This window comes from Ursus arctos, unplaced genomic scaffold, assembly GCF_023065955.2.
Source record: "Ursus arctos isolate Adak ecotype North America unplaced genomic scaffold, UrsArc2.0 scaffold_20, whole genome shotgun sequence".
In the NCBI taxonomy this organism is placed as follows: domain Eukaryota; kingdom Metazoa; phylum Chordata; class Mammalia; order Carnivora; family Ursidae; genus Ursus; species Ursus arctos.
In genome coordinates this window covers 10,509,529-10,522,877 of record NW_026622875.1, presented here as the reverse complement: position 1 = coordinate 10,522,877, position 13,349 = coordinate 10,509,529, and the positions used below count along the sequence as shown (strand labels likewise).

Genomic DNA, 13,349 nt, shown 5'->3' with positions numbered 1-13,349 from the left:
GCAAGGATTCGTAAAATTATTTGATCATAGATCTCGTTTATTTATTTATTTATTTATTTATTTATTTATTTATGTCTACAGATTATCTCATAGGATTGGTACATCATAGAACACATGTTGGGAATCCTGATCTGGTAGAACTCACTTAATGTAGTCAGTATCAAGTCATTTGACTTTGTATAAAATAATGTGAAAATTTTAGCTTTAACAAGCAGCACATGGATTTCTCTTAAAGTACACTTAGAGTCCTTGGGGATGGAAAATAAGACTCCAAGAACACTGGTGTCAGTAGGAACTTAAGAAACAACTAATAAAAATGGTCGAGTTGTTCTGTATGACAACACAAAAGGGATCTGTTTTCCTCTGAGGAGTAAAGAGACTCTGGGGAGAAACGGAGCAGCGAGATGATGTGAAGAAGGAAACCAGATGAAGTCAAGAGCCTCAGAAATTTCCCAGAAGTTGGTACTAAAGGAGAGGTTGCCTAGTATGTAGTTTAAAATTATTCCTTCTGCTATCATTTAAACCTCCTCTGTGAAGTCTTCCATACCCACAAGTGTTGTGGTTAAACAAGTACTTTTGAATGGAAATTGATAAAAGATTTGGATCTCATATCTGGATCAGAGCAGTGAGGAATGGCGACAGTGTGTATGAAAGCAGAAGTTAGGCATGGAGAAGACTATAAGAATATAAGGACTCTGGGAATTTGCAGACCTCTCTGGGGGCATGAAACTGGAGCACATCTTATCTGGAACTCAATGGACAGAGGAGTCTTAGCTGGCATCTCAATATATGTGTACACACATTACCATCATCATCAGATTTTAGTGGACTAGAGGGGCCCCAACTGACATCTGAGGATATTACACACATACATTACTATCATCCAGGCCAGATGTAATGGTGACCAGCAGTAAGATGCATTGCTCTCAGGAAAAATAAAATAATAAATTAAGAGAAATAATGTATGACAGACTAACAAGTCACCAAAACCATTTCTTCGGGCACCTGCTTTTGGCTCAGGTCATGATCCCAGGGTCTTGGGATCCAGTCCCACACTGGGACTCCCTGCTCCACAGGGAGTCTGCTTCTCCCCCCGCCTCTCCCCCACCTCATCTCTCAATCTCGCTCTCTCTCTTGCTCTCTCTCTCAAATAAATTTTAAAGAACCAGCCCAACAAACAAAACAACAAAAAACATTTCTTCTTCCTGGGCACCAGCTTAACTACATTTCCTATCCTGTCTTGGCAGTTAGGTGTGAGCATATGACTGACTGAGTTCTTGACACGTAAATAGAAATGATAGATGCCACTTCCAGACCTTGCCCTTAGAAACCTTTCTCATGAATCATGGAACACTACATCAAAACTAAGGATGTACTGTATGGTGACTAACATATCATAATAAAAAATTATTATTAAAAAAAGAAAAGAAACCTTTCTCGTGAAGTTCTTCATGATCTTTCTCCTTTGACTGATTTGATATAACCAAGCATTGTAGCATTGAATACTGCATGCAGAGGATAGAAAAATCACTCAGAAGAAAAAGCCAAATTCATTCTTGCAGCTTCTCCATCTTCTGCCTCCTACGGTGCCTGGTGGTCAGCAGCACTCAGCTGCCAGCAGCTTCCCCTGGTGATATTGTAGCAGAATGCCTCTGGGGAGATGTGTCCCTGTGAATAGCTTTCTCTGACACCCTAGACAGTAGATTTCTGGAAGGTTTTGCTGACACAGTACCACAGTGACTTCTCTGCCATTCAGTGAGACATGGCCATGCCCTCTCCACCAACGTCAAGATCTCAGTCTTTTAAAAGGTTTATTGTAGGGACACCTGGGTGGCTCAGTTGGCAAAGTGTCTGCCTTCGGCTCAGGTCATGATCCCAGGGTCCTGGGATCGAGTCCTACATTGTGCTCCCTGCTCAGCAAGGAGCCTGCTTCTCCTCCCTCTGCTTGCTGTTGCGTGGTCTCTCTCTCTGATAGATAGATAGATAGATAGATAGATAGATAGATAGATAGATAGATAAATAAATATTCTAAAGAATTTTAGAACTATTTATTTTAAAATCTTTATGGGAACAAGGTAAATTTTTATTTATAGCCTATCTCAATCTTGATGATGCACTGTCCTCTTTTTTTTGAGTATAGTTGACACACAGTGCTGCACTAGTTTCTGGTATACAACAGAGTGATTCAACATCTCTATGCTTTGTGCTGTGCATGCCACAAGAGCAAATCACCATCTGTCACCATACGATACTATTACAATGCCATTGACTACATTCCTTATTTTATACCCCTCCATTCTGGTGGCCCACTCATTCCTCAGTTGGAACCCTGCATCTCCCACTCCCCCTTACCCTTACTGCCCATACCCCTGCCCCTCTCCCCTCCAGTAACCATCAGTTTGTTCTCTGAATTTATAGGTCTGGTTCTGCTTTTTGTTTCTTTATTCATTTTTTTTTTAGATTCCACATATAAGTGAAATCATATGGTATTTGTCTTCCAACTCTTTGACTTACTTCACTTAGCATAATACCCTCTAGGTCCATCCATGTTGTCACAAAGGACAAGATCTCATTCCTTTTGTGGCTAAGTAATATTCCAGTAAGTATGTATATATTTAGCACACATATACATATATAAATATATGTACACATATACATGTGTATGTGTATATATGTAATATATATATAATATATATATACACATGTGTATATATGTAATATATATATATTATATATATACACATCTTCTTTATCCATTCATCTATTGATGGACATTTGGGTTGCTTCCATATCTTAAAAAATATGGACTGCTTTAGGAATTGCATGTCATCCTTGTACAGAGGCCATGCTAACCCATTTTAGTATATGTGCTACTAAAGTGAGCACTAACACACTGTGCTTTAGAAGAATTCTGTGGGGTTTTTTTTTAAGGGAAAAGGGATTATTACTACATTTATTCAGAGCCAGAGTGCCCATTGTCATTAAGATTTCATTTAATAGCCATTCATCTTTCTGAATAACTACAGAAATGCCTTTACTTAATTCCATCAGAGTTTTAGTCTAAGTAAGAGTTACATTTTGTGGGGTACATTTGATATTCAGATAAATTTATTTCCTAAGTATTCCATTTGGATTTAGTGATAAAGTTTCCAAATTCTTTGGACATATATGGAGAGTTCAGAAATAAATGCTTTATTTTGCTTCCTCACTTTTATGGAAATGTGATTGTATACCTTTGCCTTCAGAGGAATATTTCATATTTTATTCCCACTATATATCAAATAACAATGATTCTGTAATAACTGATTATAGTAATAAGTATATCTATTTGAATTTTTTAACTGTAATGTGAGTGACTAGTATAATTTCTCTGTATTACAAAAGTTTTCACAGAGCTATCAAGTGTTTTGTGTTAACATACTGCAAAATTAAAACTTCTTGATATTAAACCAGAGTATAAAATATTTTTGAAAGTTCAGCCTATATGAGTATATTTCTGAACCAAAAAGTCACACATATTAATACAAATGACCCTAGTATATAATATAATTTTATTCCTAAACTATTTAAGCAATTTTTCTACTATGAAGCATGGATATTGGTATTTAAGAACCAATGGCACATGGGCATATTATACATTAAAATGCAGTATTACCAAAAACAATGGTTTAAATTTAGGTAATTAAAGATTTGACTTGTGTGTGTATATATATACTTAAATTAAGCATATATGCTTATACATATATATTTAAATTACCAGTATGATTCTAACATTTTCAGGAGTCATTTATCTGACTTCAGTATAGTAGAAACAGAAGTTTCTAATTCTTATAAGAAATGTTCAGTGTTTTTAAATGACTATAATAGACCAATTAAGAAAAAAACTAATAAAACTATAGGAAACCAAGCTTTTAGTTATTTAATATTATAAATTGTGTACTACCTGATACTAAGTGGTATAGAAATCTAAATACATTTATCAGATTTATTAGAAGGCATATGTTGTTTGTACTCCTTAAAGGAATCTTGGATTATGTAAAAAATTATTTAAAACAAGCTGAAGGTAAAAGTCTAAATCCAATGCTAATGGGGAAGTTACTGAGCTTTCGGTTCCAGCCAGTGGCAATCTGCCTGTATATGCACAGCCAAAAAGTTGTATCCTGCTCTGCCGCTTGTACATTATAGAGAAATAGCCTTCTGGTCTCTTTGAAGAAGAAGCCTTGAGAAGAAGCAGCAGCCTTGAGAGTATCAAGTGCCTAATTCCAAACTCAGCCATCTCCCCTACCTGTATTTCTCTAAACACATATTCACTAGCAAACAATAGTCTAAGTAAAACAGATTTGTCATGTGTTTGGTCACCCTATCCATCTAGGGAACTGAGACATGTGTTTATGCAATAATTTGCGGTATTGTGAATACTAGAATGTCCCTATGCAAGTCTTTTGCATTAATGTAATAATAAAACAATGCTCAAGTTAATTGTCTTCATTGAGCTGAACTTGAAATACACACAGGCATATAAAAGGTTGCCTAGCAGATGTGATTCTGGGAGCCCGGGGAAAACTCGTTTCCCAGAAAAACATCACTTCAATTACAAAGATGCAACTCCCTGTTCTGATATTTTGATATTTGGAAAGTACATACAGATATAGATTTAATAATTAGGTATCTGTGAGAGTAATAAGTTTCTTTAAATTACACTAAATACCAACAGCAGCTATGGGATTGCTTTTGGAGAGTTGGTATGGGGAAAGAGACAGTACTGTGTGCCTCTCAGGAAACTGGGAACATCCAGGACAAAAGAAATGCAGAAAAGAGCTTTTGACAGGCAATATAAATTTAAAACTTGACTAAGGGTTATACAAAATTGTGCATATTTCCAGAATTTTAAATCATATTGAGAGTTTGTCATATTTATTTTAGATCTCATTTTAAGTGGTGAAAATTAAAGTTGAGGTTCCCATCTTTCCCTTTCTAGGGTGTGCGCTGCTGCTTCTCTCTGCAGGCAATCCCTGTGATGTTACCGTGTATCCAGTCCACATTTCCACACTTTCATTACATACATATGTGTCTGAAACACATGCATAGTCATTGTCTTGTTAATTTTAAAAATTTATGTAACTGGTTTCATATACAAATAATTTTCTACAACTTGTTTTCTTCGCTCAACATATTTTTGAGCTGTAACCATTTTAACTGCTGCATAAGGTCATTTGTTTGAATGTATCATAATGTGTTCATCCATCCCCCTTCCATGGACATTTAGATTATTTTCAGATCTTCGCCATTACAAGTCAATGTTTCTGATCATATCTGCTTAAGCTCTTGTGGGAAAGCGTCTCTAAGGAGTTGTTAGGTATTAGGGTATGCCCATTGGCCACTTTTCTAGATACTGGGAAAGTTACTCTTCTTGGCAGTTGTAACTGTTTTATGGAGGGATTCCTACTTAGATAGATACAAACATAAAAATGTTATATATTTTTTCAAATCAATGCTTACAAGTATGCTCTTTTGAATCCCCTCATGCAATTGAATTTCTAATAATACAAGTGTTTAGGGGGCGCCTGGGTAGCGCAGCGGTTAAGCGTCTGCCTTCGGCTCAGGGCATGATACCAGCGTTCTGGGTTCGAGCCCCACATCAGGCTCCTCCACTAAGAGCCTGCTTCTTCCTCTCCCACTCCCCCTGCTTGTGTTCCCTCTCTTCTCTCTCTGTCAAATAAATAAATAAAATCTTAAAAAAAAAAAAAAAAAAACAAGTGTTTAGGGTTTTTTTTGTTTTTTTTTTTTTTACCTTTTTAGTTTCTTTAGTGTTATATATTTACTCAGATTTTCAGTTTCTTCTTGAGGTCAAATTTAATAGTTTTCTCTTTTGCTAGGAAATAATCCTTCTTGAGAGGTTTATAAATTTATCATCTTTCTTGAGAGGTCTATAAAATTATAGAGTTACATACAATATTTTCTGATAATTATTTTCATTTTCCTTTGTCTCTGGTTCCAGTCTCATTTCTATACTCATTTGTGTGTTTCCCTCTTTTTTCTTTTTTTAAAAAGATTTATTTATGTATCTTAGAGAGAGAACATGAGCCAGGGGAGGGGCAAAGGAAGGGGGAGCGAGAGAACCCTAAGCAAACTCCCTGCTGAATATGGAGCCTGCCATGGGACAGATCTCATGACTAAGAGATCATGACCTGAGCCAAGGCACCCCTTTTTCTTGATCAGATTAATCACTAATCTTTATATTTTCAAAGAACCAGCTTTGGATTTATTTTTTTCATTAAAAATTAACTTGGGGATTCCTCTTATTAATTTCATCTTCATAATTTTTTTGTTACTGTTTTTATAATTTTGATGGTGAGTACCAAATATTTTAGTTTTCATCTGAATAGTGTTTTGTTGTACCTCATTAGTTTTGGTATGTATTCAGTAAATATTTATTGAACACTTATTGTGTTCACTGATTTGGGAATATGTAAACACAAAATTCTTGACATAAATGTGCTTACATTCTAGTAAAGTTTGCATACTACTTTATCTGCTATAAAGTGTTCTCTTTTGAAACTTCCTTGTTTCACATTTGTGTCTTCTCTGATGCAAGTGCTCTCAAGGAGAGCGTTTCCTAATATCTGAGTACTTGAGGATTTTTTTTTTTTTTTTTAAACTCTGTTTCTGGGGCACCTGGGTGGTACAGTCAGTTTAGCCTCCAACTCTTGGTTTCAGCTCAGGTCCTGATCTCAGGGTTGTGAGAGAGAGAGAGAGAGCCCAAGTTGGGCTCTGTGCTCAGCTTGGAGTCGGCTTGGAGTTTCTCTCTCCCTCTCCCTCTGCCCTTCGCCCACTCCTAAAATAAATAAATCAGTTAAAAAAAAAACTCTGTTTCTAATTTAATTGGATTTTATTCTGACAACAAGGTTTTCTTTATAGCCAGACAAATCATCAATTCAGTAAATATATGCTGTATCTTTTTTGTTGTCTAGACCTGTCTCATTATGAAATAAACCTATTGTAGGCTTTTGTTTTAATATTATACATATCAAATTCTTATTCCATTTCGAATGTTTTTGCTTTATATAATTAATTACTTAATTGTTTTGTACATATTTATAATTATTGTATTTTCTTCATAAGTTGTAGCAGAACTTCTATTTTGATATAGTATCTATTTGTATCCTATTTATTGCTTTTAACTTTAAATTTCACCCTGTTGATATTCTATGCTGACTTCATTTTTGTTTGCCTTTGCCTGGTATTTTTTTCTTTTCTTTTCCTAACTTGTTATTTTCCACCATAACTTTATTATAAATGTATTTCTTTGAAGTAACAAATAGCCTGTCTTTTTTTTCTGTATTGAGAAATAACTGATATACTTCACTGTATATGTTTAAGATGTATCACATGATGGTTTGTGAAATGATTACCACATATATTATATATCATAGAGTTTAGTTGACATTCATTATCTATCTCTTATAAATACAATAAAAAGAAAAGAAAAAAAGTATCCCAGTCATGAGAACTCTTAGGATCTTCTCTCTTAATGTTTTTTTTGTTGTTATTGTTTTAACGCAGTCTGATTAATGATAGATTTTAGTGTTCACATTTAGTGTAATGCCTGATTTGCTTGGGTTATTCCTTCTGCCTTTATGTTTGTGATTTATATTTTTTATTAAGCTCTTCTTTTCTTTTTCCTTTTTTTTTTTTTCTGGGTTGAGAAAGTTGCAATCTACTTCCTTTATTTCCCTCCTCCAATGTTACATGGATCATCTCTTTCTTTGTCTATATTTTCCTGTCTTGTTCAATTTATATCGTGCTAAAAGTAATTTTTCTATAGTGTAGGGCTTTGGCTTGAAAGGCAGTTTTGTTAGTGTCAGGAGGTTATAAGACCCAAACTGCTCTAGCCCTGATTATAGTATAGTCCATAATAGTCTTCACTCACTGTGAATTGAAAGTTTCCTTGTGACTCTTAGATTGGTCCACTGTGCTTTCCAGACGGTACTTATTCATGATTTTAGGGCTCTCCCATGCTCAGGGCTAGCTAAAGCCTAAGTGCCTTCTCTCTACTTTCTCCCATACACCATGATACCACATGGATTTTAGTGGCTTTTGCCACCTCCTTACTTGTGGGGATATCTTATCGCCTAGTTTTGTTATTGATGTTATCCATGGCTCTTTGTTTTTGCTCTCTTAGTTGCTCTCTGTTTTTATGCAAGGTCTTGGGAGATTCATAAACCAAGTCCTCACTGCCAAAATCTTCCACAGTGCCTCCTCTTTGCCTTCCTTTTTTGATAGAAAAATCTGACTTCTGTGTGAAGACAATAAGGAGAGCAATAGGAGGTATCGTAATAACACTGACGAGAGAGGGTGGTGGCATGGAATATAGTAGCTGTGGTGGAGGTACTGAGAAGTGGGTCAAATTCTGAAATCTCTTTGGTGTTTTTCTTATTATTTTTTAATTCAAGGCTACATTTTCTCCTACAGACATTCTGTTTCATTGGAAATTTGTTCTGTGATTCTTTTGGCTGATGGCCTCTTATAGATGTGATTTTTTCTTGTTGGCTCATTACAGCTCAGGTCTGGGTGTGTGGTATTTGAAACTGTGGGAATTCCAGAGGTGGTGGGGTGTGGAAGAGGGGTTTCTACCTCTGTGGCCTTCTGTTGTAGAGGCAGGGCTGTTAGTTGCCTATTGAGGCATCTGACAAATCCACTTTGATTGCGATGTTCCTGTGCTCTCCAAACCTCAAATGCAGGAAAAGTTTTGATCTCCCATTCATTCTTTATTGGTCTTTCCAGTGTCAGGAACACTGTCCACGTTCATAAAATGCTGATGGCAACTTTGCCTTGGGAACTTTAAGTGACAAGATCTTCCCAGTTCCTGTCGCTTTCTGTTCTTTGTCCTTGGCCTGACACTTGGATAGAGTCCCACATTGTCCCATAAGTCCCACTTACGCCAGAATGAATTCAAAGTCTACAAACCTATAGGTTCCAGGAAAGAGAAATAGCTTAAAGTTGAGAATGGATGGGGAGAGGGAGGGAACTCTATTTAGGTCACTATGCTACAAGAATTTGCTCTTGAAAATGCTCTTTCTATGCCAAATATCTTTAAAATGATCAGAACTTTATTAATCTTAATATACATGTGGATTCAGTACATTTAGTTAATAGATTGCCCTTATTGTAGGTTGTCAAAAAGATTGATAAAACTATGAAGATCATAAAAGAATAAGTCTACTTCAGGAAGAAAATAGAACATTATTTTTTATCTGAATTTTCTTGAACTTTTTGTTTTACAAGATTGTTTGGGAATAGAAAGAAACATATGACAGGGTTCTTGTTCTCTGGGTGTTTAAAGCCTGTTTAAAGAATGGCATATATCAAATTTAAAAAGAAAGAGAAGAAAAGAGAGAAAAAATTATCTCATTTAAGGCAGTGCAGTTCCATCTGTGCTTTTTAGACAAGTGCTGTAGAAATCAGAGGAAGGACAGAACTGGCAGCAGTTACCTTAAGTTTATATTTCTTCTTATTTCATGTTGATATGGCTAACCAATGGTATTCTTCATATTTCATGTTGATATGGCTAACCAATGGTAAGTGAAGTTTTATTCTACAAAATCTATTCATTGTAACTATGTGCCAGGCACTGAGGATTCAACAAAGAAGGTAATATTGATCCTCCCTGCCAGGAATTCATAATTTAGGAGACTCTGCTCAGGAGGGCATCCATCTTGAATTGATTCTGTTCTCAAGCTTTGTGATAGACTTAGTTCATGACCAACAACTTATATATGGATACGGTTTGAGCCATCTATCTATAGCAAACAATGTCCCTAGTGGCTCGTGCTTACAAGGAAATCAGCAGATGCAATGTTGCTGTAGTTAAGATTTGGAAAGTTCCTATGAACGTGATGACATAAAAACCTAAATTTCTCAGTGTTTGTCAGTACTGGGTATAGAGATGGAACTTGCACTCATTCATTTTTAATGCTGATCTTATTAGAGAGTATGTGAAAAATGTAAAAACATACATTTTTACTTAAAAATTATGATTCATGCTTCACTGGAGCTGAAACATTTTGTTTAGATGCAGCTCAATTATCTTTCAACTGAATCATTTTCAAAACTTATTTTAAGCAATTGATTTTCAGTAATAATACATTAGTCTTTGTGATGTCAAAATCATTAATAATAATAAAATCTTTGTACAGAGTGGTCTGAGCAATATATAATTTCATTATGGAGCTAAATGACATGCACACATTTTGGCTGTTCATGATAAGAAAACTAAAGACAAATATGTGTTTTTCTTTTCTTTTTTTAAAGATAAATGAATTCTGTCTTTTTATTCTGTTTAAGAATTCACTCTTATCCTCCTTCATTGTGAATAAATATAACAAGAAAGGTCACTGAACTAATATTAGACACTGTGGTATTAAATCCTAGAAAAAACTTGTACAAAAAGGAAATTTATTTCATTTTTTAGTTTCAATCATGAAAAGATAATACTGATGCTTCTAAATAGATTAGTGAAATGTTTTTCAGTGACCTAGGTGCTGTTTTGAGGCCATTGGCCATGGTCTGTAAAAATTAAAGTCTGAAAAATCCAGGTATTATTTTCAGTGAAATAAAAATCTTTTCACTAATGTAGTGATTTGTCTTGCTCACAGCTCATATTAAGATATGGAAGAAAATCTACAAAAGCCCGTGACATTACTCAATGTCTGAATGGCTAATGGTTTTTTGCGAAGTATTGTAAATACTTTAAAGCATTAAAAAATTTCTATTCAACTTGAAATTATTCAGTGAATCCTTGACAAAGGGGCCTTTGACCACTTCAGATTCATAATGTCTTAAGTGTAATATTAAGTATGTGCAAATCTAGAACACTAGAGTTTTTTAAAAATATGTCAAGAATTCAAAACTTTTTATTTCTACAACTGTTTCATGGTTGCCATGGCTTCAAAAGAAGTATTAAGGTATTCAAAATCTTTTCTCCGTGGTCTGTGGCTTTTCTATATTGTTGTTATAATGGAACCAGGAGCTCTCAGTGGCTATAGGAGCTTTGTTACTCTTGCCAGAGCACAAAGCAAATGAAGGTCATGTCTGAATTTATTTACAGAATCCTATCTGCAGCAGATTAACTGTTGAATATTTATACACAAAACATGCTAGGAATTCAGAAAAGATTTCTCTGGGGCTTACCTTAGAATTCATGCTCTCTTTAATTTGCTCAATTTTAAAATCCCAAGGTATAATGCATAGATATTTGCTTCTGGAAGACTATCCTGACTGCCCTCTTTCTTAGGGCTCACTGTATCATAACCCCTGTGCCACTGGACGAATGTCCATTCCCACTGACTCATCAGAAACTCCTTCAGGCAAGCAGCCGTGTCACATTTGTCTTTGTACTTTCATTGCGTGGTCAGTGCCTGCTTCATAGTGAGGGAAAATGTATCTATGGAATAAATTGATCCCAGGTTTAAATTCAGGAAAGACAACAAACTGATGAGAAAGGCAAGTAAGATAATCTTTTGTGTAATTACATAGTGTATCAGCTTGCTTGGATGTACAAATTACTTGTCATTCATTTGCTCTTACAACTGTTTTCATTCCCTTTATAGACTACAATTTTCTACCAAAGTTCTCCTAACAACACAGAATGAACAAAGACCCCAGGGGCAGGAAGGTTAGTCTGAAGGGATTGTCATAGTTGTAATATTTTTATGTTTCATATTTTAAAAATGTGAAATTTCCTATTATCCATCTTTATTTCATTATAAATTATATATAAATATAATCTCTCCATATTTATTTGATTATAAACATGATTTTTTTTCTCTAAATCTTTAATTAAATTAGTCCAGGAATATTCATTTTATTTATCTTATGGATTTTTATAACTTCTGACTGATAAATGTGGCACTAAGCTATATCTCTTCAACAACAGGCCATTTCTGGAAACAAAGCCCACTTTTCAACTATGAGCATCTTGATTGCTTCTTCATGTAAAACTTCTATGAGCTTGAATTCGTTCTGAAATATTATATTAAAATTTTAAGTGATAATAAATTTAGACTTCTTGATTGATCAATAGGATCAGAAATATTATCCTATTTAGAGAACACAGAAAATATTTAAAGTATTACACAACAGAGGGAAAAAGAGTATTCTTTCTATTGCCATTTATTGAAATGATTCCTTCATTCTATACCTCATCCATTTATCACATTATCAACCATCTAAGGAGTTTATGACTCATTAGGAAAGAAAATGGCTTACCACAGTGTAAGACAGAATACCTGTGCTATAACAGAGATGAAAATCCTGGTGTGGGAGTGCAGGGAGAGGTGAACATAGAGATGTAGAATGGGAAAGGCCTTATGGAGGAAGCCGTATATACACGCAGCTAATTGGAGTGCCAGGATTTGAAGTTTGGTGTAAGAAAATCACCACCAGTCTGCAAGTAAAAGTCTACCAAACTGGTTTATTGCAGCCAATAAAGAATATGAGATCAGAAAGAAGTGTCTACCATATGTGGGTCCTAATATTATGAAAAATAGAATATTGTGGAGCTTGAGCAGCCCTCAACAGATCAGTCCAAGATTTAGCTGCCTGGGCTCCTTTTATTTATTTATTTGTTATTTGTTATTTTTATTTTTATTTTTAAGTAGGCTCCACACCTAGCATGGAGCCAAACATGGGGTCTGAACTCACCACCCTGAGATCAAGACCTGAGATTAAGAGTCAGACACTCAACTGACTGAGCCACCCAGGAGCCCCTGGGCTCCTTTTAAAGCAGAAATTTTATTATTCCATATTTATTATTCCATACCTCAGATTTGTGTACTTAATCTTAAAGGTGTAGGCCTTGGCTGGAAGAACTCAGAAACTAAGAGATACATATTGGTACAATATGTAATATTCCATCAAGATTTTGAAATAATTGAACAGCTTGTAATTATCTAATATTGTTCCTTACTGATGTTGTAGTTATGCCTGACCTTACTGACCTATCCATTTATTTCTCATGACATTCAGGGGCAACAATACCAGCAGATTCTTCTGTGTTGTTCAAGGAGGAACCTTAGGGAAACACCTTTGACCCTTTTTAAGGAGGAAAGAAAACTTATAACCAGAGATAAATGTAAATGGAATAGGTTTTGACCTGTGAAATAATAAAGAATTAAATTATAATAGCACATTTTGTAGTATTTTAGAGGTTATAAAGAGTTTTTACACAAAAGTCTATGTAAATAGGCATTGGTTTATATTTCATTGACAAAAAATCAAGTGATTATTTCATAGTCATCCAGTTAGCAAGCCACAGGTAAACTAGATCTTGCTCTTTCACTCCTTTAGTT

General features: G+C 34.9%; 1 protein-coding gene and 1 pseudogene across 3 annotated transcripts in view; one reads left to right on the top strand and one right to left on the bottom strand.

Annotated features, from left to right (window-relative positions):
* Positions 1-13,349, top strand: part of ARHGEF26 (Rho guanine nucleotide exchange factor 26) — a 504,613-nt gene that overhangs the window by 310,915 nt on the left and 180,349 nt on the right. The window lies entirely within an intron of this gene.
* On the bottom strand, positions 2,796-2,886 carry LOC113254188 (U6 spliceosomal RNA; annotated as a pseudogene).